Source organism: Dendrobates tinctorius, unplaced genomic scaffold (genome assembly GCF_039654945.1).
Source record: "Dendrobates tinctorius isolate UK_male_01 unplaced genomic scaffold, ASM3965494v1 ptg000024l, whole genome shotgun sequence".
NCBI lineage: Eukaryota > Metazoa > Chordata > Amphibia > Anura > Dendrobatidae > Dendrobates > Dendrobates tinctorius.
Genome location: NW_027361692.1, coordinates 12691374 through 12716012, shown reverse-complemented (window position 1 = coordinate 12716012; position 24639 = coordinate 12691374).

Below are 24639 nucleotides of genomic sequence, written 5' to 3'. Positions count from 1 at the left end.
AAAGTGATCTTTGCACATATCACAGATCATGACTTAGGAATGTAGGACTAATCGGCCTTCTACACATAACCATCTGAAACCCCAATTATTCCCATTAAACTATAAATAAAAACACCATACTGCGTGACATCTCTATATAAAAATGAATGTGTGTGTGTATCTCCAATCAATCACGAAGCATCTTTCATTTCACCAGAGCTGTTCATAGGAAGCTGAGCTGTGATTGGTTGCTATGAGCAACAGTTTTCCTTGCAAACAATCACTAAGCATCTCTCATTTCACCAGAGCTGGTTAAAAGTAGCTGAGCTGTGATTGGTTGCTATGACCAACAGTTTTCCCACTTGACAACACCTCAGCAGACACTGAGATAGAAATCATAGAATCGTAGAGTTGGAAGGGACCTCCTGGGCCATCTGGTCCAACCCCCTGCTCAAAGCAGGATTCGCTAAATCATCCCAGTTAGATGTCTGTCCAGCCTCTGTTTGAAGACTTCCATTGAAGGAGAACTCACCACTTCTCGTGGCAGCCTGTTCCACTCATTGATCACTCTAACTGTCAAAAAGTTTTTTCTAATATCTAATCTGTGTCTCCTCCCATTCAGCTTCATCCCATTGCTTCTAGTCTTTCCTTGTGCAAATGAGAATAAAGTTGATCCTTCTACAATGTGACAGCCCTTTAGATATTTGTAGACAGCTATTAAGTCTCCTCTCAGTCTTCTCTTTTGCAAACTAAACATTCCCAAATCCTGCAACCTTTCCTCATAAGACAGGGTTTGCAGACCGGTCACCATTCTGGTCGCTCTTTTCTGAACTTGCTCCAGTTTGTTGATGTCTTTTTTAAAATGTGGTGCCCAAAATTGGACACAATATTCCAGATGAGGTCTGACCAAAGAGGAGTAGAGGGAAATAATGACTTCACGTGATCTAGACTGTATGCTTCTGTTAATACATCCTAGAATTGCATTTGCCTTTTTTGCTGCTGCATCACACTGTTGACTCATATTCAGTCTGTGATCTATTAGTATACCCAAGTCTTTTTCACATGTGCTGTCACTTAGCCCTATTCCTCCCATTCTATATATGCTTTTTTCATTTTTATTGCCCAGATGTAGTACTTTGCATTTCTCCCTGTTAAAAACCATTCTGTTAGTTGCTGCCCACTTCTCCAGTTTATTTAAATCTTTTTGAATCCTCTCTCTCTCTTCTCTAGTATTAGCTATCCCTCCTCGCTTTGTGTCATCAGCAAATTTAATCAGTTTACCCTCAATTCCTTCATCTAAATCGTTGATAAAGATGTTGAACAATACAGGGCCCAGGACAGAGCCCTGTGGTACCCCACTTGAGACATTCTTCCAACTGGATGTGCAGCCATTTACGACCACTCTTTGGGTCCGATCACTAAGCCAGTTATGAATCCACCTAACAGTTGCCTTGTCCATTCCATACTTAGTCATTTTTTCAATAAGGATTGTATGAGAGACTTTGTCAAATGCTTTGCTGAAGTCAAGATATACTATATCTACAGCATTTCCTTGATCCATCCAATCAGTAATACCATCATAGAAGGAAATTAAATTAGTCTGACATGACTTATTAGTTACAAACCCATGCTGACTCTGTTTAATCACTTCATTCTTATCCAGGTATTGACATACATGTTGTTTAATAATTTGTTCAAAGATCTTTCCTGGTATAGAAGTCAGACTCACCGGCCTATAGTTGCCTGGGTCCACCTTCTTCCCCTTTTTGAAGATAGGAACAACATTTGCTCTTCTCCAGTCTTCTGGCACTTCTCCTGTTCTCCAAGAATTTTCAAAGATTATGGAGAGGGGTTCAAAAATTTCTTCTGCTATCTCCTTCAGTACTCTGGGGTGTAATTCATCTGGACCTGGAGACTTGAATACATTTAGGTTAGCTAAGTGTTTCCTCACTATCTCTCTGTTTATAGATATCCTGGATTCTTCTATTCCCTTAATAGGACAGTGAATAACAGTTGATGTTACATTTCCTTTCTGAGAGAAAACAGATGCAAAATAGGAATTTAAAAGTTCAGCCTTCTCAACATCCTGTCTTACCATTTCATCATTTTCATCCTGTAAAAATCCTATAGCATCTTTGACTTTTCTTTTACTTTTGACATATCCCCAAAATCCTTTATTATTGCTTTTGACATCTCTTGCAAGCCTCAATTCATTTTCAGCTTTAGATAATCTGATTTGTGCCTTGCAGGTTCTGCAGACAGCATTATATTCTTCTTTAGATATGCCTCCTTCTTTCCATTTTATAAACATTTTTTGCTTCCTTTTTAGCATGTGCTTAAGTTCTGTGTTCATCCATCCTGGTTTCCTTAAATGCTTCCTATTCTTTCCTCTTTTCGGAATTGTTAACAACTGTGCTTTGAGAATTTCATTTTTCAAGATTTCCCATCCTTCCTGGACATTTTTGTCTTTAAGGATATCCAGCCATTGGATCCCTCCAATTCTCTTTCTGAATCCCTTAAAATCTGCCTTTCTGAAATCTAACCTTGACGTCTGAGTCTTCACAGGTGGTATGAGAAATATAGCATCACTGGGAACATAAGCTCCCAGCCATTGTTTGCCCCCTGAAAGGAGCAGAGAGCACATGACAGAAATGAATCCATGAATCCCCCCTCCCTTGCCCATATACACATCACACATCCTCCATTTCATAGTCACATCTTCCATCTTAAAGGGATCATTGGTATGGAAGTCAGAGCAAATCCATCCAGTGCTTTGATACTGACCCCAGGGTCTCTTAAAGGGATCATTGTATAGAATTTATGGCAAATCCAATCTGCGCTTTGGTACTGACCCCAGGCCTTTCTTAAAGGGATCTCCGGTATGGAAGTCAGGGCAAATCCATCCAGCGCTTTAATTCTGACCCCAGGCCTCTCTTAAAGGGATCCCCGGTATGGAAGTCAGGGCAATTGCCTTCAAATGCTCTGGTACTGACCCCAGGCTCTCTTAAAGGGTTCCCTGGTATGGAAGTTAGGGCAAATCCACTCAGCGCTCTGGTTCTGACCCAAGTTCCCTCTTAAAGGGATCCTCAGTACGGAAGTGAGGGAAAATACGCTCTGCGCTTTGGTAGTGACCCCAGGCCTCTCTTAACACTAGAAGTCCCAGAAATTTCGAGCTCCCCCTGAAGTCCCGAAAGAGGGTCAAGTGACCATTAGTCAGAACTGACTACTCTGATGGCTCCAATTAGCATCCTTTCATTTGTAAATTTGGCCATTGTCTGAGGAATCTGCAGGGGGGAGTAGAGCTGAATTCATCCTCAAAACACTGTGTGAAACACACGTCAAGAGACTTTGCATTTTGAGGGAACTGACAATTTGTATAAACTACACATTTTGTTTTGAAGCACACATGAAGTGTTTTGGGAGAGATGTGACCTTTTGCTGCTGATCCGTGATGTTGTGCGTGTCATTTTGCCAAATGTACATATAGTTTGCAAAACATATAATCTGTTTCAATTTTTCAAGTTTTTCTAAAAGAATTTAGTTATGTTTTTTTTTTAAGCCGACGCTGCAGACAGATCCTTTGGGACAGATGGTGTAGTGCAGCAATGATGTTGTAGCCCTCCACAGGTAGGGCTGTTGGTCCCAGGGCAGTGTAGTGGAATGTTTAGGAATAGGGTGCAGTGTTTGGCACAGAGATGTAGCAGTGCTGAGGATGTTGCAGGAAGGAGGCAAGGACACAACAGGGTGCAGTTTCTTTACCTTTACTTGGCAAACACAGTCCAAGGTAATGGTTACAGATGGCACAGGAGCAGGCTAGCCTGGAAGCAACTCAGGGATCTCTCTATCAGATGGGTTGTGCAGTCTCCTTCCTAGCGCTGGCTTGAGGTACATGCAGTACAGTGTTACACTGAAGTTCCTCCTTCTTATCTTCTCTTAGAACGACCTCGTATGGCAGACAGCTGTAGCCCTCTCTCTCTCTTGGCTCACACGTCGCTGTTGTGCCTCCGAGTCTTAGTTGGGAATAGAGCATTTACAGCTTCCTATTCCTCTGGTTTCTGTTGCAAGACCTTCAGTATCCATACAACCGTGCAGGCCAGGCTCCAGATCATGCGCTATCACTGGGAGGGAGCTCTCTATCCTTAGCTCAACCTCCAGTGTCTCTCCACGTGTCTACACTCGTTACCCTTCTCACACTCACTCCTCATTTTCCCTCCTGGCCCTAAGAGAGCACTCCTCCCCCAATTCTGGTTCAGAGCTCCATCTGCTGGCCTGGAGTGGGAACTGTGTTGCATGACATGGTTAACTGTTAGAGAGACCCTTCATTGCCTCCAAGCCTGACATCACCCTCCCTGGAGGAAGGCAATGCCACTGTGGCAACCATACTCCTAGGGACACCACATCATACACCATCCAATTTCAGCCTGTTACATTGAGGTGTAATCTCTACTGGGCCTGAGACAATAGTTCAGTGCTCTCAAATCTGTAGTGAGATCCAAATTCTCACCAATCCTATAGACACCCTCCACCTTGTCATACACCATCCAATTTCAGCCTGTTACATTGAGGTGTAATCTCTCCTGGGCCTGAGACAATAGTTCAGCATCCTCAAATCTATAGTGAGATTCAAATTCTCACCAATCCTATAGACACCCTCCACCTTGTCATACACCATCCAATTTCAGCCTGTTACATTGAGGTGTAATCTCTCCTGGGCCTGAGACAATAGTTCAGCATCCTCAAATCTATAGTGAGATTCAAATTCTCACCAATCCTATAGACACCCTCCACCTTGTCATACACCATCCAATTTCAGCCTGTTACATTGAGGTGTAATCTCTCCTGGGCCTGAGACAATAGTTCAGCGTCCTCAAATCTATAGTGAGATTCAAATTCTCACCAATCCTATAGACACCCTCTACCTTGTCATACACAATCCAATTTCAGCCTGTTACATTGAGGTGTAATCTCTGCTGGGCCTGAGACAATAGTTCAGCGTCCTCAAATCTATAGTGAGATTCAAATTCTCACCAATCCTATAGACACCCTCCACCTTGTCATACACCATCCAATTTCAGCCTGTTACATTGAGGTGTAATCTCTCCTAGGCCTGAAACAATAGTTCAGTGTACTTAAATCTATAGTGAGATTCAAATTCTCACCAATCCTATAGACACCCTCCACCTTGTCATACACCATCCAATTTCAGCCTGTTACATTGAGGTGTAATCTCTCCTGGGCCTGAGACAATAGTTCAGCATCCTCAAATCTATAGTGAGATTCAAATTCTCACCAATCCTATAGAGACCCTCCACCTTGTCATACACTATCCAATTTCAGCCTCTTACATTGAGGTGTAATCTCTACTGGGCCTGAGACAATAGTTCTGCGTCCTCAAATCTATAGTGAGATTCAAATTCTCACCAATACTATATACACCTTGTACCTTGTTTTACAGTACCATATAGCTGGTGGTATTTTGGGTACATTTTTCCAAAAATGAGGAAGTATGGTGGATGAGGCCGTGGAAGTGGGCGGGGGTTGCCATCTGGTACTGATGGTGGTGGGGATGGTGGTGCATCTGCTGGTAGTGGCAAAAGCACAATAGCACCTAAGGAAGGAGGTGTTGAGGCTGCGTCATCGTCTGGCTCTGCAAGGCCTTGAAGGCTCCCTTTTCTGGGAGTAGGTAAACCGCTTTTAAAGCCAGAGCTTCAGGAACAAGTTTTGGATTATATTGCTGACACAGCCTCCTGCTCTCTCGCCTCCTCTTCTGAAGTTTCAAAAAAATAAAAGCATCAGTGGAGACTAGTGTTGAGCATTCCGATACCGCAAGTATCGGGTATCGGCCGATACTTGCTGTATCGGAATTCCGATACCGACTTCCGATATTTTTTCAATATCGGAATTCGGCATCGGAATCGGAAGTTCAGTTGATTGACGGCCTGACGTCATCATGATGCGCGGTGTGTGCGCATCATGATGCGCCGTCATTTCGGGCCTTCCGGGGGTCTCTGCCGGCCTGCCGGGGGGCTGTGTGGACTGCCCGGGGTCTCTGCCGGCCTGCCGGGGGGCTGTGCCGGCCTGCCGGGGGGCTGTGCACCCTGTGGGGGTCTGTACCGGCCTGCCGGGGGGCTGTGCCGGCCTGCCGGGGGGCTGTGCTGATGTCCGGGGGTCTGTGCAAGCATCGTCCGATGGGACTACAAGTCCCATCGGGCGATGCCTGCTACCATGACAGTGATTGACACATTAGCCAATGATGGGACAGTAGTAGTCCCATCATCCGGCTAATGTGTTAAATGTTAAAAAAAAAAAAAAAAAAAAAAAAAAAATACTACATACATACTACATGCTACATACATACTACATATATACTACATACATACTACATACATACTACATACATACTACATGCATGCTACATACATACTACATATATACTACATACATACTACATACATACTGCATGCTACATACATACTACATACATACTACATACATACTACATGCATGCTACATATATACTACATGCTACATACATACCACATACATACTACATGCATGCTACATATATACTACATGCATGCTACATACATACTACATATATACTACATGCATGCTACATACATACTACATGCTACATGCATGCTACATACATACTACATACATGCTACATATATACTACATACATACTACATATATACTACATGCATGCTACATATATACTACATACATACTACATGCATGCTACATATATACTACATACATACTACATGCTACATACATACCACATATATACTACATACATACAATACATTCATACAATACATACATAGACATACAGTACATATAACATAGAGTAACATACTTACCAATACTTGTCACATTGTTCCCCGAAGCCATTGTCTTTCCGGAATAAATATTAACATAACAAACCACAAAAATACTCACCCACGATCCGAAGCAGTCCACGAGTGTGTCCCACGACGATCTTGGGTAGAGAACTGCAGCATCAGATGATGCTGCCGTTCTCTACGGGCTGCAGGAATCCAATGACGGAAGGTAGGTATCCTTCCGCACTGTATTCCTCCGCCACTTAAAAAAAAAAAAGTCCCTAGTCTCACTTTATGCCATTGCTGTGTGGGAAATTCCCACACAGCAATGGCATAAAGTGAGACTAGGGACTTTTTTTTTTTTTAAGTGGCGGAGGAATACAGTGCGGAAGGATACCTACCTTCCGTCATTGGATTCCTGCAGCCCGTAGAGAACGGCAGCATCAGCTGATGCTGCAGTTCTCTACCCAAGATCGTCGTGGGACACACTCGTGGACTGCTTCGGATCGTGGGTGAGTATTTTTGTGGTTTGTTATGTTAATATTTATTCCGTAGACGACAATGGCTTCGGGGAACAATGTGACAAGTATTGGTAAGTATGTTACTCTATGTTATATGTACTGTACGTCTATGTATGTATTGTATGAATGTATTGTATGTATGTAGTATATATGTGGTATGTATGTAGCATGTAGTATGTATGTAGCATGCATGTAGCATGTAGTATGTATGTAGCATGCATGTAGTATATATGTAGTATGTATGTAGCATGCATGTAGTATATATGTAGCATGCATGTAGTATGTATGTGGTATGTATGTAGTATATATGTAGCATGTATGTAGTATGTATGTAGCATGCATGTAGTATATATGTAGCATGCATGTAGTATATATGTAGCATGTATGTAGTATGTATGTAGCATGCATGTAGCATGTAGTATGTATGTAGCATGCATGTAGTATATATGTAGTATGTATGTAGCATGCATGTAGTATATATGTAGCATGCATGTAGTATGTATGTGGTATGTATGTAGTATATATGTAGTATGTATGTAGTATATATGTAGCATGTATGTAGTATGTATGTAGCATGCATGTAGCATGTAGTATGTATGTAGCATGCATGTAGTATATATGTAGTATGTATGTAGCATGCATGTAGTATATATGTAGTATGTATGTAGTATGTAGTATGAATGTAGCATGTATGTAGTATGTAGTATGAATGTAGCATGTAATTTTTTTTTTTTTTTTTTTTTTACATTTAACACATTAGCCGGATGATGGGACTACTACTGTCCCATCATTGGCTAATGTGTCAATCACTGTCATGGTAGCAGGCATCGCCAGATGGGACTTGTAGTCCCATCGGACGATGCCTGCACAGACCCCCGGAGCCTGCACAGACCACCGGCAGGCCGGCACAGCCCCCCGGCAGGCCGGCACAGCCCCCCGGCAGGCCGGCACAGCCCCCCGGAGCCTGCACAGACCACCGGCAGGCCGGCACAGACCACCGGAGCCTGCACAGACCCCCTGGCAGGCCGGCACAGCCCCCCGGCAGGCCGGCACAGCCCCCCGGCAGGCCGGCACAGCCCCCCGGAGCCTGCACAGACCACCGGCAGGCCGGCACAGACCACCGGAGCCTGCACAGACCCCCTGGCAGGCCGGCACAGCCCCCCGAAAGGCCCGTACAGACCCCAGAGAGGCTGTACAAGGGCAGGAAAGGGTTTTTCTTATTCCGATACCGGAAGTCCCATAGACTTGAATGGGACTTCCGGTATCGGAATCGGCGATACCGATACTTTTTTTAAAGATCGGCCGATACCATCCGATACGATACTTTGAAGTATCGGATGGTATCGCTCAACTCTAGTGGAGACTCCTGGTCAGGAACAACACCTTTCCTTGTGTCCTTCACCCCTACCAAAAGTGAAGGATGCGGCAGGCCACACTACAGATTATCCATGGAGCTCTTTTCACATACCATGCCTGGGTTATCAAGTCAAATCGTGAATTCCCCAGTCCAAGTTGAATCTGGCATGGAGTGCACTGATGCACAGCCACTGCTAGATTTTTCTGCTGGTACATTGACTCAGAGCACTACATTGTCCTCGCAGTGTACTGAGCCAGAATCTGACCCTGATGAAACTCAGGTGCCCCTTCCCGCATAATATACCACCTTACATGGTGACACAGAGGAAGGTGCACATGAAATGGAAGAGGAGGTGATGGATGACCCAATTGTTGACCCAGATTGGCATCCATTGGGGGAAGAGGGTGCCGCTGCCAATAGCTCAGAAGAGGAGGAGGAGGATCCGCAGCAGGCATCGACATCACAACAGCTGTTATCTGACAGGCCCGTAGCAGTCCAAAAATGGTTTACAAAAACCCAAAGAGTTTCAGGACATCTTGGCCAGACGGTCAAACTAGCACAGCGTGCAAGGCCTCAAAATGTCTTCCATAGTAGGAAGAGTGCAGTATGGCACTATTTTGAACAAGATCCTAATGATCAGGCAAAGGTTATCTGTAAGAAGTGCGCAAAGACCTTTAGCCGAGGGAAAAATCTGAGAAATTTGAATACCAGTTGCATGCTTAGACATTTAACCACCATGCACTTGCAAGCATGGATGGACTACCAAATCCCACATGTGCACCTGCTCCGAATGAAGGTAGTCAGCAACGCTACATCGCTTCCCCCACTGTAATCCCACCAGTTAGCACACCACCAGCAGCAAATGTTGAGGTGTCGTCGCAAGGCCAAAGCAGTCAGGGAATCACAATGTTATTGCTACGAAAGACTGAATCTAGGCCATCAGCAAGACCACCAACACCATCACCATCACCAACTATCTCTCAGTCCGCTTTGTCCACCGCTAGTTCCACCATATGCAGCTCTCAAGTCCAGCTCACCCTTCCAGAGACTCTCAGTAGGACAAGAAAGTACTCATCCTCTCATCCTCATACACAGTGTTTGAACGCCCACATTGCCAAACTATTCTCGTTGTAGATGATGCCCTACAGATTGGTTGAAAGTGAAGCTTTCTGCAAGCTCATGGCCTATGCAGTGCCACGCTATGACCTACCCAGTCGGCACTTTTCTCAAAAAGCCATCCCAGCCCTCCACCTGCATGTGAAAGACCGCATTGTCCATGCACTCAAGCAATCAGTGAGTGGAAAGGTGCACCTCACAACAGATGCATGGTCCACTAGGCATGGCCAGGGCCGTTACGTGTCCATCACTGCACACTGGGTTAATGTGGTGGATGCAGGCTCCACAGGGGACAGCGGCGGTGGGACAGTGCTGCCTAGCCTACGGTATAGGAAACAGTTGGCTGTAGGCGTTCAACCCTCCTCCTCCATAAGCGAAAGCTCGTCCACAGAGTGCAGTCGCACGAGCACTCCATCCGTAGCTGCCAGTGTTGCACACGAGGTGTCCCACTATCGAAGAGCTAGTGGTAAGCGTCAGCAGGCTATGTTGAAGATGATGTGTTTGGGTGACAACAGACACACCACGGAGGTACTGGCAGACTACTTGCAGCGACAAACTGAGTCATGTCTGGGCAGTCTACATCTTGAGGCAGGCAAGGTAGTTAGTGATAACTGCCAGAATTTTGTGGCAGCCATAGCCCTTTCAAAACTCAGACACATACCTTGCCTGGCTCACACCTTGAACCTGGTGGTGCAGTGCTTCCTCAATAATTATCCAGAGTTAACAGCCCTGCCCCATAAGGTGTGAAGACTGTGCTCGCACATCTGCCAGTCACCCGTACACTCCAGTCGTATGCAGAAGCTGCAGCGATTGCTCCACCTTCCCAAGCACCGCCTAATTATCGACGTTGCAACAAGGTGGAACTCCACCCTGCTCATGGTTCAGAGGCTGTGTGAATAGAGGCAGGCTGTAATGCATTTGTGGGAGGATACATGGGCAGGCAGTTTGAAGGCAGACATGGAGTTGTCTAGTGTGCAGTGGTCAAAGCTGAAAGACCTCTGTAGACCTCGCAGTGCATCATTGACACCTGGAACATTAGCCCACATGTGTGATTATGCCTTGCAGATCCTAAAAAGGGAACCCCACATTACCAAAATTATGAACGATGACGACTACTGGTTGGCCAGCATCCTGGATCCACGCTATAAAGGCAAATTCCAAAACATCATGCTACAGGAGAACCTAGAGCTAATATTGGCTAACAAACAAGCAACTCTGGTAAACCGTTTGTTTGAGGCATTCCCATCACACAGCGGCGGTGAAGGTTCTCCCACGAGCCGTAGGGGGTAACATGGAAGAGGTGTACGTGGTGCACACAGCCGAAGTCGCATTGTACACAGTGGTTTCATGACCATGTTGTGGACTGATCTTTCAAGTACCGCTCACACGACTGGTAATACTGCATCGATTGAAAGTGACAGGAGACAGCAGTTGTCAACTATGGTTACAAACTACTTCTCCTCCAATATCGATGTTCTCCCTCACAGGTCATTCCCCTTTGACTATTGGACCTGTAAACTGGACACCTTGCCTGAATTGGCACAATATTCCTTACAGGAGCTCATTTGCCCTGCTGCTAGTGTGCTATCCGAAAGAGTCTTCAGTGCTGCTGGATCAATCCTGACAGAAAAAAGGGCCCGTCTGTCGACCCAAAATATTGATGATCTAACCTTCATTAAAATGAACCATGCATGAGTTTCAAAGGATTTTGTCCCACCTTCCCCTGCTGACACATAGGTTGCCCGAAAAATGGATCGCTTTTGTCCTCCTCTTCCTCGGACTTTTCCAATTCCTCCATTTTCAGCTGCTGAATGTCCAACATCAACATATGCCATTTTTTTAACCTCCCTAACTGGGCTGCCTCCCCCCCAGGGCCGGGGTCACCACCTGACGCACGCACCCGTGCGAGTGCCATTGCCCTGGACAGGTGGGTGGGCCCACTCTTGGGCGACGGCACTGACACAGGGTCCCTTATAGTACAATCAAGTGTCTCTGATGGTGGGGGTGCACACCCGCTGTCAGACACACCGGCGTACTATGAGGGGCCCTGTGCCAGTACCGCCGCCCACGAGTGGGCCCCCCCTGCTTGCTCAGGACACCAGCACTTGCAATACTTACCTCTCCCTGCTCCACTGCTGTGTAGTCTGGTCTGTTAAATCCTTCAATGGGACTGCCAATACATATTAGGTGAACTGATAGATGATGGTGAAGACTTAGCTATGCCCTGCCCTGCTGGGCTCTATCTTCAGATGATCGATGGCTTCCATTTGTTATGGACGTCAACTCACAATGAGATGCAGTGGTGGTTTATCATCAGCTTTCACGGTTTTCCGACTCACAGACGTGTGACATTCCTGCCCACATTTTTAAATGTGTTCTCTCATGCCAATCCAATAGAATCGCCTACAGCCTGTGGCTTCTGTCTTTTGCACTCCAAAGTTACCTGACAGATCATGATAGGCAGTGAGGACATTGTCTACATCTCACCCTGTGATCACAATTTGATGGAGATGAGTAACGGTGATGGGATCCAAGGTACTGCGATACAGCAAACCTTTCTTCACAAGAACTGTTTTCGCTGTCTCCACAGACAAAGTAATTGAGGGTCATCATCGCCTCTGAGAATTCTCCCGGGAGTTTTTCCCGTGATTAGTAATTCCCAAATTTCTGCAATCACTCGACTTTCCGTCTGTACTTGTATCCATCTCGTTTCCTCTTGCGGAGAGTCTGGACTGTCTTACTGAGACTGAAATATATATGAAGATTGAAAAATACCCCAACAGTGTATACTGGTGTACGCTTCGAATACATTACCCTTTTTCTATTTTTTAGATTCTTGTCTAATCCATACTGAGGCTGTGAGTGTCTTTGTCGGACTACGGAAATATGCACGGAGATTTTTAATGTTTAAACTATGCTATATATACCTGGTATCCAGTGATACTGTACCCTTTCTCAACTTTCTACAATCTTGTCGAATCCATACTGGGCCTGAGACCGTCTGAGTCTGCCTCCTGATATATAGACATCGATTTGTAATGTGTAAACTATGCTTCATATATACCTGTTATCCGGTGATACTGTACCCTTTCTCAACTTTCTACAATCTTGTCGAATCCATACTTGGCCTGAGACTGTCTGAGTCTGCCTCCTGATATATAGACATCGATTTGTAATGTGTAAGCTATGCTACATATATACCTGTTATCCGGTGATACTGTACCCTTTCTCAACTTTCTACAATCTTGTCGAATCCATACTGGGCCTGAGACCGTCTGAATCTGCCTCCTGATATATAGACATCGATTTGTAATGTCTAAACTATGCTACATATATACCTGTTATCCGGTGATACTGTACCCTTTCTCAACTTTCTACAATCTTGTCGAATCCATACTGGGCCTGAGACCGTCTGAGTCTGCCTCCTGATTAGAGATGAGCGGTGTTCGAGTCGACCTGTTTGCCAAGTTCAAATTAAAGCTGTTTTGGGCAGTGTTCGAGCCGTTCATCAAACTCGAACACTTTGCTTAAAAAGGCTGTTAGAGGTTCCGTTCTAGAACGGTTCGTTCACCAAAAGCGTAACTTTATTTTCAAATTCATAATGGTTTTAAATGTTAATAGACAGTTTCATGGCATAGTAGCAGTGTCTGGTAGCCAACGGTGTAGTGCACCTGTCAAGGAGCTACACCGTGTGTGTATCTAATAATTTTTTACCGCATCTTGTCCAGAAAATCCTTTTGGGCCTTCTAGCACTGTCTGCTACTCAGCAGATTAGCCTACCTGTGAACCTAGCTATGCTGCCTGTTTATGAAAGAACCAGTTTTTGACTGCATTTAGCCCAGTTAATACTTTAGGCCTAGTAACTGTGTCTGCTACTCAGCAGAGGAGCCCACCCGTGAACCAAGCTGTGCCGTAAGAGCCATTTTTTAACTCCATTTAGCCCAGTTAATACTTTGGGCCTAGTACCTGTGTCTACTGCTCAGCAGAGGAGCCCACCCGTGAGCCTAGCTATGCCGCCTGTTTATGTAGCACTGTCTGCTACTAAGCAGAGTTGCCCACCCGTGAACCAAGCTATGCCGCCTGTTTATGTAAGAACTGCGTGCTACTCAGCAGAGGAGCCCAGCTGTTAAGCAAGCTACAGCACCTGTGGTTTGGACAATTAATTTTTTCACATTCTTTGTGGATTGCCGGTTAGGCCTAATTCCGGGATTCCGGTTGACCTGCACTTACTGGGAAATCCACGTTCGCGGGGAAGAATTGGAATCCCAGATCACCATCACTAACGGGGTTCAGCGGGCTATCCGCACCTGTAAGCGACACATGCTGGTCCTTTCAGTGTAGCGCGCATGCAGCCCCAGACATATAAGGGCATGACAGACCTGTTATTGCTCGATCTCGCGTGCCAGAGCCTCGTGTGTCCCTCTAGTAAGCTGGACGCGGACTGCAGGGTCATGCTGGAGTCTCGATCGTTAACGGAATTAAGCTGACAAATCGCTAGCACAACTAAAAACGCCCATGCACCACCACCCACAGAATCGATAAAACTTGCAATCTGTCCATCTTTTCCGTAGCTGGCTTGGTTGAGGTTGCCCGTATGGAGTCCAATTAAGCCGCAGGCTCCACTCCTGGTGGTGCCCTTCTAGACATTCCTTTAAGGTTCAGCTTTGCAACCATACAGCCCCCGGAAACCGAACACTTTACCTTCATGGACACTGTTCGGAGGGTCGTGGGAATAACGCCGCCCGATCGGCAGTTGGCACAATTTATGGTGGGAAGTCCAACAGTATATGTTCGTCTTCGATTTTAGAATTTTAGATTTTTTTTTATTTTAGATTTTTAGTCCAGCCTTTCTTGACTTTATAAGGGTATGACATGCCTATATCTGTGTCTCCTCCTCCTACATTTACTCCTCCACCTCTTTTCTATATGTAGTTGCCCTTTTCCATATGTTATTTTTGTCTTCTGAGCATTGTGTCTGCTTTGGGACACCTTTTAAGGTGTTTTGTAATTGTTTTCTATGTGTTTGTATGTGTTTGTGTTTGCCTGCCATTGTTTTCAATGGGGCTCGACGGTGTTTGCCGAACGTTCGACGAACATTCGATGAACATGCCTCCTGTTCGACGAACCGAACTCGAGCACTAGCGGGGTGGCTCAACACTACTCCTGATATATAGACGTACATTTTTAATGTTTAAACTATGCTATATATACCTGGTATCTGGTGATACTGTACCCTTTCTGCCAGGAAGTCCTCCTCCACCCACCACTCTAAGTGTATCATTGACACCTGGAACATTGGCCCACATGTGTGATTATTTCTTAGCGGATCTTCTTTTTATATTGTGGTGTGATCCATCCTGAGCGTGTTTAAACTATACTATATATACATGGTATCTGATGATACTGTACCTGTTCGGAGTGGCGGAAGGCACTAAGTAAAAATATAAATAAAGTGCCTTCGCCACTCGGGGTCCACCATGCAGAGGATGTAATAACTGCTGCTACGTGACGACAGAGCAATCTGGCGGTAGTGTGCACAGGGTTAACTGCGCCCAATGTGCACTGCTCAGACTCTGTTGAACTCACAGAGTCCTATAAGCAACAAAACACAAAAACGCTGAGTCTGTTTAGGTCACAGAACTACAGCGTTGCACCCGCTGTATCTGGTCACAGGAGTAGCACTAGATGGCGGTACTTACTCCGTCTAGACCTACCGACAAGGAACGGGTGTGGAGCGTCGCAACCATGAACACATGCAGAGCTGCAACTGCAGGGCGGCAGAAACAGAGCAATGACACTGCTAACTAGCAGGCGCAATGCTGACGCTAGGATGCTGAGGCAATGGAGCAATAGAGCGCTTGCGCTGATACTGGCAATAACTCAGGCACTCTCACAGACGTAGTATCAGAGGGTAGGGGTTTCCAATGAGTCATTCACCAGTCCATGCATCCATCAACAAACATACAGCAGCAGTATGGCTATACTAGCGCATGGCAGAACAGCCATGCACGCTTTTTATAGCGAATGGGACCTTCCGGAAATCTCCAGGTCTCGAAGAGGAGCCAATGGGATCCGACACAGGACCTGAACACCTGACTCCCGAACTCCAATGGGAGTTCGTCCCATGAGCATGCTCAGATGCAGGGGTAGAGGACTTAGCCTCTGGAGAGAGTTGCTGCAAGGCAATCTCCTCTGCATGCTCCTCTACAGCAGATGAAGAGCAGGAGACTGCAGAATGTGAGGATCTAGATTTCAGCAAAGGAGAGGCAGAAATCTGACTCCTAACAGTACCCTTTTACTACTTTTTATATTCTTGTCTAATCCATACTGAGCCTGTGAGCGTCTCTGTGTGACTCATGAAATATATAGGGAGATTGACAATTATCCTTTGACTGTATAGAGCTGTATGCTTCTGATGTTATTTTGGGTACATTTTCTCCAAAATTTGGAAGTATGGTGGAAGAGGCCATGGACGTGGGTGAGGGGGGGCCAGCTGGTATTGATGGTGGTGGTGCATCTGCTGGTAGTGGCAAAAGCACAATAGCAGCTAAGGCAGGAGGTGTTGAGCCTGCATCATGGTCTGGCTCCGGAATGCCTGGAAGGCTACCTTTTCTGGGAGTAGGTTAACCGCTTTTAAAGCCGGAGCATCAGGAACTGGTTTTGGCTTACATTGCCGAAACAAACTCCAGCAAATATGCCCTTCTCTTCTGAAGTTTCAAAAAATGCAAGCACTGAGTCATCAAGTGCTGGCTCCTGGTCAGGAAGAACCCCTTTCCTTGTGTCCTTCACCCCCACCAAAAGTGAATGATGCAGCAGGCCACACTTCACATTAGTCCATGTAGCTCTTTCCCACATACCATCCCTGGGTTATCAAGTCAAATCATGAATTCCCCAGTCCAATATGAATCTGACATGGAGTGTGGGTGGCCAGCCAGGGTAGTGGGGTTAATCGGTACCGGGCCGGTGTCTCAGAGGGATGTGTCATGGTGGTGGTGACCCAGTCCGTGGGCATGGGCATCCATGCAAAGGGGTGAATACCATTTATAGGTGAATGATACGTGATGCCACCTGTGGTTTGTGATCAGATTGACCAGCCCTGCAGGGTCGCTTCTCTGGGATAGATGTTGTGGTGCAGCTAAGATGTAGAAGCCCTGCACAGGTAGGGCCGTAATCGCAGGGCAGATGAAAGAGTTGGTAGATGGTGTGCAGTGCAGGATGCAGCAGAGCCGTGCGCCAGGCATAGGAGAAAGATGACAGACACAGTCATACAGTCCCTTTACCTGTACTTGGTAAGTGCCGTACAGGACCCAGAGTACAGATGGAGGAGTTGGTCAGCCTGGAAGCAAATTAGGAATTCTCTCTCTGCATATAGGTAGTGTGGCCCCCATTCTAGCTCTTATCTGAGGTACTCGCAGTACTGCGTTCACTGACGTTCCCCCTGTTGACTCTCTTTTGAAACTTTCTCATATGGCAGGCAGCCGTAGCCTTTACCTTCTGGCTCACACAAGTCGCTGCTGGGGCCTCCGAGCCTTAGTTGGGAACAGAGCATTTACAGCTGCTACTTCCTCCGGTTTCTGCTGCAGGACCGTCAGTATCTCTACAAACTCGGAGATCGGAATCCGGACCATACACTCCAGCTAGGAGTGAGCCTTAACTCTGCTCATCCTCCAGCTCCCCTTCTCACATCTACACACTTCCCCTTCCCTTCACAGACTGCACTAACTTACTTCCTCCCGACCACAGAGAGCAGCTCCTCAGCAGTCAGGTTCAGAGCTCTCCCTGCTGGCCTGGAGTGGGAACTGTGTTGTGTGTTGGTTTAACTGCTAGAGTGATCCTACGTTGCTCTCAAGCATAACATCACACTCCCTAGGAGGAAGGTAATGCCACTGTGACGACTGTACTCCTGGGGGCACCACAAGTGCACTGATGCCCAGCTACTGCTAGATGATTCTGCTGGTACATTGACCCAGACCACTACATTTCCCTCGCACTCTACACAGCCAGAATCTGACCCTGATCAAACTCAGGTTCCCCTTCCCGCATACTATACCACCTTACACGGTAACAATGAGGAAGATGCAGATGAAAGTGCAGGTTTCTTGAGCAGGTGGGGGGGCATACTCATGGGCGACGGCACTGGCACAGGGCCCCTCATAGTACACAAAAGTGTATCTTCCAGTGGGAAGACACACCGTCAGACATACCGCCGTACTATGAGGGGCCCTGTGCTAGTGCCATCGCCAACAAGTGGGTCCCCCTGCTTGCTCAGGATCACAGCACTTGCAAAGTTGAAATAATTACCTCTCCCTACTCCACTGCCGTGATGTCTTCCGTGTTTCCTGACAGTGACATTCTGGTCAGAGAACGCGATGACATCACGTCTACACGCCCTCTGCCTAAACAGTCCAAGTGCAGAGAGTTGGAAGATGGGGATGACGAGGAGTCCAGACTAGTACAGGGATTCCCTAGCAAGGAGACTTTTTTAATTGTTTTAATGGTTGGGAGCAATTTATGGGGAGCACTATACTATGGAGAATGATATATGGGGCCCACCATACACTGGAGCATTCCAAAGGTGGACATCAGACACTGGAGCAGCATTTACAGGGCCCATTATACACTGGAGCATTAGAAATGGGGCCCATTATATATGGAGCATTATTTGGGCCCATAAGACAGTGGAGCTTCATCCATGGGGACCAACATATACTGTAGCATTATGTGGAGCTTATCATATACTGTATGGAACATTATATGGGACCAATGATTCTGTATGGAGAAATATATGGGCCTCATTACTCTGTATGGCGCACTATGCGGTTGCCATAATACTGTATGGAGTAATATACTGTCAGTTTTTGGAGCTATTGGAGAATTTAAAATGAGTATCGGTCATGTGATGTAAGAAGTGAAGTATTTTTCATTGTACTATACCGCTATTTCTCTGCCATATCTGAGGATCATGAATTGTGGCATGTGTTAAAGGAGCCCATTGACACTCTTTGGCCCTGGGCCCACGAAAATCTGGAGCCAGCCCTACCCCCCCACAACTTTAGCCAAATAACCCCCAGTTTTCAATGTCTAACTATTATTATAAAGTAAATTAAGGTTGACAAGCTTAAGTAGTAAGAATTGATGTTTTTTGGCATTAAAATGGGCACTGTAGGTGTGCTTCCTGTCCTACACTCACTGCCGACTTTTCTTTCCCTTTGACTTGCATTGGGTTTCGTGTTTCAGTCGGCTGTCGACTTTTCATGATAATCAGCCGATTTCGTTTGACCCGACTTTTGCGAAAGTCGGGTTTTATGCAACCCGACACAACCCGAAAAAAGGCAAAGTCGCTCATCTCTATTCAGCTGCTTCTTTGGAGACACAATTGTTATAGTTTTTGGTTTATTCACATTATTACATTTGGATATGCACCCCCTGTCATCCTGTTGTATTACTCTTGCACATCTATTGTTTGGTTAATAAAGTTTAGATATTCAATATCAAGATCTATATTTGTCCTTTACTTTGTTTTTTTTTCTTGTAGTCTCTGCAGAATGAAAAGCACAATAAACAGACTGGTTAAAAAATAAAAAAACATACACTTATATCGCCAATCTCCTGTCTCTGCCCGGTCCTCCACTGGCTCGCTTACTCCCTTTCTCCCACCTGAATTCTCTACTCGCAGCCTCCTTACTAACAGCCCAGCACCTTGTAATTCAAGAGGCACAAACCTGAGAACACCAGAATTGGCCGGTCCTACGTTCTCTGCACAGATGAGAGCATGTTCACACTGAGCAAGTGACAGATGTGATAGTCTGGAGACGCCATGGTGAATGTTATGCAGTCTGCACCATCACTTGGTAGGACTGGTACTATGTGATAGCCAATGTCTCCTGACTGCTATTAGGTACCAGGATGAAATTCTCAGAGCCATTGTCAGACCTTACCGCGGTGCAGTGGACCCTGGGCTCCTCCTAGTGCAGGACATTACTCGACCTCATGTGACCAGACTGGGTACACAGTTACTGGATGATAAAGGTATTGATGAGTCCACAGGGCCGGTTTTAGGCAAAGTGGTGCCCTAGGTAAAGTTTAAAATGGGGCCCCAAATGCTAACATATTGCTCATCACAGAAGCATTTCGATTGTATTTACATGCGCTAAGTTCAGGCCGGTAAATGAGATCGACAAAATTGAAGAAGTCGTTCAACACTTGTTTCCCGGCCTCTTTCCACCATCTGAGAAAGAATGATGGGGACAGAACAATCACTAATGGATCACTAAGGGTGTGTGCACACATTGCGGTTTTTGCTGCGGATCTGCAGCGGATTTGGTCCTGCGGATCCGCAGCAGTTTCCATGCGGTTTACAGTACCATGTAAACCTGTGGAAAACAAAATCCGCCGTGCACATGCTGTGGAAAATTCCGCGCAGATTTGCTGAGGTTTATTTTCCGCAGCATGTTACTTCTTTTTTGCGGAACCGCAGCTGCAGTGTACGTTCTGGGACATACAAATCAATCAATCTCTCTCTCTCATCCGCACTGCCAAACCACACTAGAACCTGCATCAAATCCGCTGTACACATGCTAGGAATCCGCAGGAAAAATGCATGTGTTTTACCCTGCGTTTTCTGCCAAGAGATATGGATTCTCTGCAGAAAAAGCCACAGACTAATCCGCAACGTGTGCACACACCCTAACAGATCACCATACAGTATCATGTTATCAGCAGCACATCTACAGTTTACACCCCATAGTCCTCCAAATAATATAATCTGCCCATAGTCCTCCATATAGTATAATGCACTCCTCAGTCCTCCATATAGTATAATGCACCACCATAGTCACCCATGTAAAACAATTCACTTCCCATAGCATAATGCACCCCATAGTTCTTCATATAATGTATTCCCCATAGTCCTCGATACAGTATAATGCAGCCCACATATAGTATAATGCAGCCACCCCATAGAGCATAATGCAGCCATCCCACAGAGTATAATGCAGCCCTGCCATACAATATAATGTAACCCCCATAGAATATAATACAGCCCCCCTCTTATAGTATAATGCAGCCACCCCTTAGAGAATAATGCAGCTACCCCAAAGTATAATGCAGCCACTCCACAGAATATAATGTAACCCCCTCATAGGATATAATGCAGCCCCTTATAGAGTATAATGTAGCCCCTCCATAGAATACAATGTAGCCCTCCTCATATAGTATAATGCAGCCCCCATTGAATATAATAAATATAATACAGCCCCACATAGAATATAATGTAGCCCCAAATAGAATATTATACAGCCCACCTCCCCATATTATATAACACAGCCTCCCTCTATAGAATATAATGTAAAATGAACCCCCCATGGTATATAACACAGCCGCATAGTATATAGCCCAGCACCACATGGTATATACCCCAGCACCACATGGTATACACCCCAGCCCACCATGGTATACAGCTCAGCCCACTGTGGTATACAGGACAGCATGGTATATAGCCCACCATGGTATAATACAGCCCACCATAGTATAATACAGCCTACCATGGTATAATACAGCCCACCATGGTATAAAGGCTGCATACCATACTGGGCTGTATATCATGGTGGGCTGTATAATACAGCAGCATGGTTTAATACAGCCCAGCATTGTATATAGCCCCCCAGAATGGTATAATACAGCCCAGCATGGTATATAGCCCCCAGAATGGTATAACACAGCCCAGCATGGTATATAGCCCCCAGAATGGAATAATACAGCCCAGTATGGTATAATACAGCCCAGCATGGTATATAGCCCCCCCAGCATGGTATAATACAGTCCAGCATGGTGTAATACAGCCCAGCATGGTATATATCCCCCCGAGAATGGTATAATACAGCCCAGCATGGTATAATACAGCCCAGCTTGTTATATAGCCCCCAAGAATGGAATAATACAGCCCAACATGGTACATAGCCCCCCCAGCTTGGTATAATACAGCCCAGCATGGTATATAGCCCTCTAGAATGGTGTAATACAGCCCAGCATGGTATAATACAGCCCAGCATCGTATATAGCCCTCTAGAATGGTGTGATACAGCCCAGCTTGGTATAATACAGCCCAGCATGGTATGTAGCCCTCTAGAATGGTGTAATACAGCCCAGCATGGTATAATACAGCCCAGCATGGTATATAGCCCCCCAGAATGGTATAATACAGCCCAGCACGGTACAATACAGCCCAGCATGGTATATAGCCCCCTCATAATGGTATAATACAGCCCAGCATGGTATACAGCCCCTCAGAATGATATAATACAGCCTAGCATGGTATATAGCCCCCCAGAATGGTATAATACAGCCCAGCATGGTATATAGCCCCCCAGAATGGTATAATACAGCCCAGCATGGTGTAATACAGCCTAGCATGGTATATAGCCCCCCCGAGAATGGCAAATACAGCCCAGCAAAGTATAATACAGCCCAGCATGGTATATAGCCCCCCTAAAATGGTGTAATACAGCCCAGCATGGTATATCACCCCCCAGAATGGTATAATACAGCCCAGCATGGTATAATACAGCCCAGCATGGTATATAGCCCCCCAGAATGGTATAATACAGCCCAGCATGGTGTAACACAGCCCAGCATGGTATATAGCCCCCCAGAATGGCATAATAAAGCCCAGCATGGTATAATACAGCCCAGCATGGTATATAGCCCCCCCCAGAATGGTATAATACAGCCAAGCACGGTATAATACAGTCCAGCATGGTATATAGCCCCCCAGAAAAGTATAATACAGCCCAGCACAGAATAGTACAGCCCAGCATGGTATATAGCCCCCCCAGAATGGTATAATACAGCCCAGCATGGTGTAATACAGCCCAGCATGGTATAATACAGCCCAGCATGGTATATAGCCCCCCCCCGAGAATGGCAAATACAGCCCAGCACAGTATAATACAGCCCAGCATGGTATATCGCCCCCCAGAATGGTATAATACAGCCCAGCATGGTATAATATAGCCCAGCATGGTATATAGCCCCCCAGAATGGTATAATACAGCCCAGCATGGTATATAGCCCTCCAGAATGGTATAATAAAGCCCAGCATGGTATAATACAGCCCGGAATGGTATATAGCCCCCCAGAATGGTATAATACAGCCAAGCATGGTATAATACAGCCCAGCATGGTATATAGCCCCCCCAGAAAGGTATAATACAGCCCAGCATGGAATAATACAGCCCAGCATGGTATATAGCCCCCCAGAATGGTATAATACAGCCCAGCATGGTGTAATACAGCCCAGCATGGTATAATACAGCCCAGCATGGTATATAGCCCCCCTGAGAATGGTATAATACAGCCCAGCACAGTATAATACAGCCCAGCATGGTATATAGCCCCCCAGAATGGTGTAATACAGCCCAGCATGGTATATAGCCCCCCAGCATGGTATAATACAGTCCAGCATGGTATATAGCCCCCCCAGCATGGTATAATGCAGCCCAGCATGGTATATAGTCCCCCCAGACTGGTATAATACAGCCCAGCATGGTATATAACCCCTCAGCATGGTATATAGTCCCCCAAAGTGGCCCCACAGTCCAGTATTCACACTGATTTAAAAAAAAAATAAAACACTCCTCACCTTCTCCTCATGCCTGCGCTGCTGCCTGCTCCTGTCTCCTCCTGCTCTTTCTGGCACACAGTGAGAGTGCGATAATGTCATCGCGCCCGTCCTGTGTCAGAGGCAGAGCGGGGAATGATGGGAGAGGAAGCGTCAGCTGACGCTCTCTCCTCCATCACTGCCTCCTTCAATGTGGAGGGAGCCGGCACTGGGGGCAGGCGGGCCACCCTGGCTCACAGGGGCCCCATAGTGGCTGTGTGATGTGCCGCTGGCTGGGGGCCCCTGGAGGAGTGGGAGCCCTAGGCAGATACCTGGTCTGCCTGCCCGTAATGCCAGCCCTGTGAGTCCATGATCCCCAGACCCAGGCGCAGACCTGGTGCAACTTGTACAGCCACACAGGGGTCCAAGAGGTTAGGGGGCCAATTCCACCTCCAAAACAGGACCAGACCTGAATCCAATTGGGAACCTCTAAAACATTATGTATCAATGCATATAATACCGGGGTCTGGGAGGCTGTGGTTGGTGTTGCTCAAAAAGCTGATTGCAACAGAGTCCATGGATGAGCGGCTTATGTCTATTAATGAACAGAAGGGCGGCTATATTGGGCACTGATATATATTTTTTAAATGTCAGAAATGTATTTTTTAACTTTTTGATTTCCTTGATTATTATTCTCACTGTAAGAGGAAAATAGACAAATGAGATGAGAAAATGTGTGTTTTTCATTTAGTTGCATAATAATTCTGCACAATAATGGTTACTCAATACTTCTGCGCACAGAGATATTCTCCTAAGAAAGAAAAAACTTTATTTTTAATTTCCTAAATATTCAGGTTTCAGATTTATTAACATTTTGAATCTATCAGCAGCACAGTAGTTGTTCAATAATAAAATGAATCAAAAATACTAATTGTGCACACAGGGTATATATGTACATGCATACATCTGCAAAAATTTGATTCATCATCCTTTAACTTTCTTTACTATCTATAATCTATCTAGCTATCTGTCTATCTTTATCATCTCTCTTATGGTGACATCACAATAAAACCAATGTCACAAGTGATGTGATGACATCATCACATTCTATATTCCATTGTTGCTGCCTAAGGGAAATCACTGCCTTACAGACTCCCTAGGGTGAGGCAACCCCTTTTGTTTTTCATGACGAGCGAAGCAAAAATTAATTCTAAAATGGATAAATCGAGAAGAAGAGCCCAA